General features: G+C 39.4%; 1 pseudogene; it reads left to right on the plus strand.

The window, feature by feature from the left end:
* The first annotated feature begins 2,354 nt into the window (after positions 1–2,354).
* Positions 2,355–3,683, plus strand: LOC101396934 (glyceraldehyde-3-phosphate dehydrogenase pseudogene; annotated as a pseudogene).
* The last annotated feature ends 4,241 nt before the right edge of the window (positions 3,684–7,924 follow it).

Below are 7,924 nucleotides of genomic sequence, written 5' to 3' on the forward strand. Positions count from 1 at the left end.
TATCTTTCTAGGACTCTGGGTTAGAGGAGAAATGAACTATATTGCAGGGTATTTTGGATTTAAATTTAGACTTTATTCTCAAAACAAAAAATTGAAAAGAATAAATAATGAATTCAAAATCTTAAAAAAACTGGGATAATGTTACTTAATTTCCATTTGCTTCATAATGAACGTTTTTCTGCCTGTGTAAGATTTCAGTGTCAAAGGTCTGTCCCTTGATATTTCCAAAACTTTTAAATGCAATGGACATCATTTCATGACTTCTGCAGTTTCACCTCTCTTTTATTCACTTTCCATCCTGGGATTTAGGAAGGGAACATTTTGCTTAAAGGGGAAAAATATTATCAAGCAGGTGAATTGATCAATTCTTCTCTGAGGTAGGAAGGTTTGAGGATTATTTTCTCTTTTTCAATACTCAGCACTACTTATTGGAGGTTAAAAATGTCCTAAGCATAGTACTGCCAGGAATGTGAGGGTAAGAGGCTTTCTACTCTAGATACTTAAAGGAGATCTAAATAACCCACAAAAGAAAGACTATTCAAGTGCTTGCTGATGTGAAGTCTTAAAAAAAATTATTATAGATCGGAAATCTCTGGTCGGCAGCACAAAACTAAAATTAATTTTGTGAAGGGCTTCAGCAGTATCTTTATAATAACTCCTCCATAATGATCAATGTAAGACTGGTCCATCAGTGAACTGAAAATCCCAAATTCAAGAAACTACACTTTATATTTTTGTAGCTGTTATCCTAAACTTGGGCCAATTTGAGTACAAAAGCTTACAGTAATCTGGCTTTTGAAATCCTTATCTGATTAGAATGTGTGCAAAGGTAAGAAATGACAGTGCATAAGTAACAGGTTTTTCATACATTTTTAAAAGGGCAAACAAAACCTTGACTCCTTAATTGAAGGGGAAAAAAGCTAACGCATTTCACCTAACTTTCCAGTCTACGATGAGTATCTGAACTCCCATTTTCTTTATCAGTGCATGGCTAAAATTCCAACTCATGCCTCTTCCTTTATCCGAGGGGATACTTGCTTTTTTAGCTCTCCCCACAAGACACACTCTCTCCTGTGGCCCTTGTTTGGCCCTTTGGGGGGACAGCATTCTGAGGGCCGCAGCTGATCTCAGTACATGAAAATCAGGTTAGGAACCATATTCCCCTTAGTCAAGGATTATCTGTTAGACCCTTTTAAATATAAATCTAAAATGAGATAAAAGGTGTGAAAGGCATATAAGTGGTAAAGCAAGATAGAAATGCTCAAAGCATTATTTAGGGAGGTATACCAGTGAGGCTATAGATGACATTTAGAATATGCTTTCTATGCATAAAGGCAATTTAGGACAAGGTACGACCCTATTGAGACTGTGATTCATCAATTGAAGATTGGTATTAATCCTGCATCCTCATAATGCTTTGGTCCTTGGAAGTTAAGATTTGCATGTGTGCATGGTTTTGATGCTAATGGAGAGCAAAGCTTAACTCATCCACAGTAATGGTTCACATTGTAGGTTTTTTCCTCCCATTTGACTTTGAAGGATTATTACTAATTGAATCCAAAAGCTGATTCTTTGAAAAGACCAAAAAAAAAAAATAGATAAAGCTTTTGTAAGCTTGATAGAAAGAAAAATGAGACAAAGCAAAAATACATAAAATGAGGAAAGAGCCATCATCACTTGGTGGAAGAGATTAAAATAAAGAAAGAATGCAGAAAGAATGCAACTCTATGACAACAAAGTTGTAAAGCTCAGGGGATACAGATGATTTTTTAACAAAATATAAATGCCAAAATTTACCCAAGAAGTAGAAACCTTAAATATACCAATTAGCATTGATCAAATTAAGCGTAAAAAGTTACCATGACTGATTGGCTTCATATCTGAGTTCTATATCACACTTTAAAGATAACTCCGATGCTGTTTAAGCTTTAAACTATTTTGTATCAGAGCTTCTCCCACCTTACTGTGCTTACAGCTCACCTGGGGATCTTGTTCATGATGCATATTCTGATTCCATAGGCCTGGGTTGGGGCCCGAGATTCTGCGTTTCTAACAAGCTCCAGGAAGTGAGCTTGGCATCCAGGTGATGTCCGTGTTGCTAGTTCATGAAACATGCTTTGGGTTAGCACAGTTCTATATCATGGGGTTGTGAGGTGAGGTGGGAGATGGGAGCTCTGCAATTCATTTTATGAATTCAGCATAAATTTAATCTTAAAACCTGATATTAAATATACAAAAATAAAATAATACATCAATCTCACTGAACAAATGAAAATTTCTAAAAAATACTGGTAAAAGAAATCTAAGCTCTCTGCTCTTCCCCATTTGGTAGACAGCCACATCACCCCTCACACATGACGGTGAAGGTCTAAGTGAATGGATTTGGCTGTACTGGGCGCCTAGTAACCAGGGATGTTTTTAACTCTGACAAAGTGGATCTTGTCGTCATCAGTGACCCCTTCATTGACCTCAACTACATGGTCTATATGTTCCAGTATAATTCCACACATGGCAAGTTCAATAGCACAGTCAAGGCTGAGAATAGGAAGCTTGTCATCATTGGAAAGCCCATCTCCATCTTCCAGGAGCAAGATCCTGCCAACATCAAATCAGGTCAAGTTGGTGCTAAATCTGTTGTGGAGTCCACTGGTGTCTTCTCTACCTTGGAGAAGGCTGGAGCTCACTTGCAAGGTAGAGCCCAAAAGGTCATCATCTCTGCCCCATCTGTTGATGCCTGCAAGTTTGTGATGAGTGTGAGCCATGAGAAGTATGACAACTCCTTCAAGATTGTCAGCAATGCCTCCTGTATCAGCAATTGCTCAACCCCCTGGCCAACATCATCCTTGACAACTTTGGCATCGTGGAGGGACTCATGGCCACAGTCTATGCCTTCACTGCCACACAGAAGACTGTGAATGGCCCCTCTGGGAAGCTGTGGCATGATGGCCACCCCTGCACCTACCGGTGCTGCTAAGACTGTGGGCAAAGTCATCCCTGAGCTGAATGGGAAGCTCACTGGCATGGCCTTCTGTGTCCCCACCCCTAATGTGTTGATCATGGATCTGACCTGCCATCTAGAAAACGCTGTCAAATATGATGACATCAATAAGGTGGTGAACTGGGCATCAGAGGGCCCCCTAACGGGCATCCTGGGCTTTGCTGAGTACAGGTTATCTCCTGTGACTTGAACAGTGACGCCCACTCTTCCACTTTCAGCACCGGGGCCAGCATTGCTCTAAATGACCACTTTGTCAAGCTCATTTCCTGGGAGGACAATGAATTTGACTGTAGCAACAGGGTGGTGGCCCTTAACGGTCCACATGGCCTCCAAGAGTAAAAGCCTAGGCCCATCAGCCTCAGTGACAGCATGAGAGGAAGGGAGAGGTCCTCAGCTGCTGGGGAATTCTTGCCCCAACTCTATCCCCCAACACACTGAGACTCTTCGGTCTTCGGCACGGTGTCCATCCCAGAACCCTTGAAGAAGGGGAGGGGCTTAGGAAGCTTTACCTTGTCACGTACCATCAGTAAAGTACACTGTACCCAGGCAAAAAAAAAAAAAACAGAGGAAATCTAACAATGTAGCAAAAGAATAATAAACTTTGACCAAGTAAGGTTTATTCTAGGAATGCAAGGTGGTTTGGAATCAACACTGTTATTAAAGTAACAGAAAAGAAAAACATATAAAGCTTTCAATAGATGTGGAAAAGCCATTCTTAATATAATGCCTTTAATATAATAATCTAATCTAATATAATCTAAATAATATAATAGAATATAATAATCTAAATAAAATAGGAAAGGAGAATCTTTAAATATGAGAAAGGTTATTTAACAAAACCAATAGTAAATATTTTAAATTGTGAAACACTAAGACAACTTCAAAGATCAGGACTAGCTGGTGATACCCACCATCACTAGCATTATTTAACACTGTTTTGGAGGTTCTAGAAAATGCAACAAATAGGAAAAGAAAATGAAGTAATCAGTACAAATCCTGGAGAAGAAGAGAGAAAACTATATATTTTGTATATATTTTATATACTTTTTATATATATTTTGACTCTAATTAAAACACTAGCGCTAAGAATGTGGTGAGGTGCTGAGAAACAAGTATTCTACATCGAGGCTCCCCACATCTGAAGTGAGCTCCTGGGAAAGAAAATGGGGAAAAGTGCTACCTTCACAATATGTAAGCTACTCTTGAGTGAAGACTGTCTTTTTATTTGTCAGTATCCTCAGTACCTGGAGCAGTGCCTGGCACATAGTAGGTGCTAAATAAATCTTTGTTGAATGAATGATTGTGACCAAAAACATAGAACATGTGTACATTTCATAAGTAAGGTATAGGACTGTATGAAAAAGTCCAAATCACGATCCAAACAAATGGCGACAGCATGCTCTTGAGTGGGGGAACTGAGTTTCATTAAACAGTCAGTTCTCTCCAAATTAACATATACATTTAACGAACTTCCAGTTAGGATCTCTACAGTTCCTTTTTTGTTTGTTTGTTTTATTTAGGATAAAATGGTCATAAAATTTATATAGAAGTAGAAATATCCAGGAATAGCCAAAAGAGAAGTACAAAAAGAAAAAGGAAGATTTGCTTCAGATGTGAGAGCCGACTATGAAATCCTTGTGGTTAAGTTCCTAAGACATTGGCATGGGAACAGACAGTTCAGTGGAACAAATGGACTATCAAGAACTAGATCTCAGGGTATATGAGAATTTAATATAAGAAAGACAGGATCAATTCAGCGGGGGAAAGGATGGTTGGTTTAATAAACGGTGCTGGCAAAACCTACTATCCATCTGGAAGAAAACACAGTTGGACCCAACTCTCATTATGCATACAAATAAATTCTAGAGAGATTAAAGATGCATGTAAGACAAAAATTTTTCTTTTTTCATGAGGAAGATCAGCCCTGAGCTAACATCCGATGCCAATCCTCTTTTTGCCAAGGCAGATTGGCCCTGAGCTAACATATATTGCCAGTCCTCCTCTTTTTGCTTGAGGAAGATTGTCGCTGAGCTAACGTCTGTGCCCATCTTCCTCTAGTTTATATGGGACGCCGCCACAGCATGGCTTGACGAGTGGTGCATCGGTGCGCACCCGGGATACGAACCTGTGAACCCCAGGCTGCCCAAGCGGAGTGCGCGCACTTAACCTCTGTGCCACTGGGCCAGCCCCCAAGATAAAAAATTTTTAAATCTCAGAAACTGTATGTATAATCTGAGGATGGAGAGGACCTTCTTAATCATAACAGGACACTTAAAACCTATAGCAGAAAAGATAAGTCCTGTTTGTATACAAAAATATAATCTTGACTAGCAAAAGATATTAGCCAAATCTAGTGACAAATAATAGATTTGTAAAAAATGCTAATGAAAATGAAAGAATGTGTTAATATCTATAATATAGAGAGAGATTTTATTAATTGACAAGAAAAAGACAAAACTCCAGAAAAATTAGGAAAAAGAAATGTATAAGCAAATACAGAAAAAGTAAATCTGAGTGACTGACAAATAAATGGGAAGCTATGAAATCTCCTAGTTGTCAGAGTAAGCACAATGGTAATGAGGTATCATTTTACATCCATCAGATGGGTACAACTTGAGAGGGAAATAATATCTTTTGCTGTTGAATACGTGTGAGAAAGGGTACTCTCACACATTGTTGGCAGAAATAGGAGATAGTTTTAATAGATTTCTCCAGACGTCTGTCCAAAACAAAAATTCACGTACCCATTGGTGCAGCACTTACTCCTCTGGGACTTGCCCCACAGAAATAAAAATACGAATGTGGAAATGAAGGTATAAGGATGTTTGTTTTGGTGAGCTCAAACTAGAAACAAAGTGACAATGACAAAAACAGTGAAAGAAGGTGTGTAAGTTTTATGTGTTATTTTATGTGTGGAAAAGTGAGGAGGAAGACTGTGTTGTTAACATGAGTGATCTGGGACCGAGTGGATGGGGAAGAGACGAGTGGGGGCGGGGAAGAAGGTGCATGGAAACAAGCTAACAAGGGAAAAGCTGGACAATGCCCCTATCTGCCTGCTGCCTGCCCCTGCCCAGAGGAATGGTACCCATTTGGAAAAGTTAGACATCTACCTATGTTATATATATACATACATGCACGCACATACAACATATATAAATATGTAAGTGTATATGCGTTAATCTATCTGTATGCAGAAAGAGATTGGGAAGCAGGGAGTTATGTCCATATCCATGGATGCATAGGGTTGTCTATGACATACTGCTAAGTGACAGAGAAAATTGCTGGGTGAAGTGTGTAAAATGGTTCTCTTTGGTGAAAACAAACGCGCAGGCTCTGTGCGCACTGCTGCTTCCATCTGTGGCTCGAGTGGAGAGGACGGTGGAAGAACACTGCTGTGCTGCACCAGAGCTCAGGGGGCAGGGCTTGGGGGGAGCCACGAGGTGTTCTCTCTGCACAGCTTTTACTATCATTTTACCTGCGACAAAAGGCCTGTTCTGCTTTGTAATTTGAAAAACTTGAAATTACATTATCCTGACTGGGCGGACATGTTTCCTGACACATTATGTCCCTTTGAGTATCAGTTGGTCCCTCCTATTAATTAATCTTAGCCGTTGTCTAGTATTTGTCAGTGGTCAACTTTTGTATATTGGCCATTAGACATACATTTATACATCAAAGTCCTATCAATGTACAGTTCTAGATATATGGGTGGAGTAATTTTTGAATTTAGCGATTGTTTTCTAGAAAGATTAAAAACAATAGACTTACCACTTATTTACCTGCATCACTTATGAATCATAAATTACAAATTGCTTTCGTTCTTTCAAATATGAAGGGATGAAGGATGGAGAGTAATTGCAGAAAAGTCACTTGCATCTCACGCATAACTAGGTATTATTGTCTAGATCAGAGCTGTATAATAGAACTCTGCAGTGAAGGCAGTGTTCTGCAGCCTGAGCTGTCTAATATTGTAGCCCCTACCACATGTGGCTGTCGAGCACTGGGAATGTGACTAGTGTTAGCTGAAAAATTTCAAATTGTATTCACTTTTAGTTTTAATATAAGTAGCCACACGTGGACAATGGCTACAGCACGCTCAGTGCAGATCTAGAACCACACCCCTCCCTGAACACAACACAAAACAAACAAATCCCACCCCTGTTGATAATAGAAATGGCAAATTTGCCTCTTTTTTCTAATAAGTGGTGTGTAGGATAATATCCTCTGTGTATAATGGTGTAACAGCTTTTTAAAAACATTGTTATGATGATTCTTAAATTTTTTTTTTTTTTTGATGAGGGAAGATTGGCCCTGAGCTAACATATATTGCTAGTCCTCCTCTTTTTGCTTGAGGAAGATCGTCGCTGAGCTAAGATCTGTGCCAATCTTCCTCTACTTTATATATGGGACGCCACCACAGCACGGCTTGATTAGCAGTGCGTAGGTCTGTGCCTGAAATCTGAACCCGTGAACCCCAGGCTGCCGAAGCAGAGCATGCTAACTTAACCACTACGCCACCGGACTGGTCCATGATTCTTAAATTTTTAATAAAATATTTCAAAAACATACAAAAATGTGAAAGAATGATAAGCACCCATGAACCCACCATTCCAATTCAACAAATGCTAACTTTTCATTAAATTTGCTTCAGATTTTTAAAAATAAAATATTACATATCCAATTGAAGCACCCTGTACAAGTGTCCCTTCTCTCTCCTTCTCCACGCCCTGCCCAGGGAAGGACATGTAAATTAGACACGTGTCCTTCCTGTCCATTGCTATCGGGTGTTTGTTCACGCTTTCAAAGCCAGACAAGAATCCAGTGCCGTCATGCGAGTGTAACACTCTCTCTAGGCTATGTGTGTATCTGTTTGTGTGTCTCTACACGTTTTCTGAAAATAATGCACTTGCCGTGAAAGATTAGAGG

This window comes from Ceratotherium simum, chromosome 33 (assembly GCF_057802395.1).
Source record: "Ceratotherium simum simum isolate JZ-2026a chromosome 33, ASM5780239v1, whole genome shotgun sequence".
Taxonomy (NCBI): Eukaryota; Metazoa; Chordata; class Mammalia; order Perissodactyla; family Rhinocerotidae; genus Ceratotherium; species Ceratotherium simum.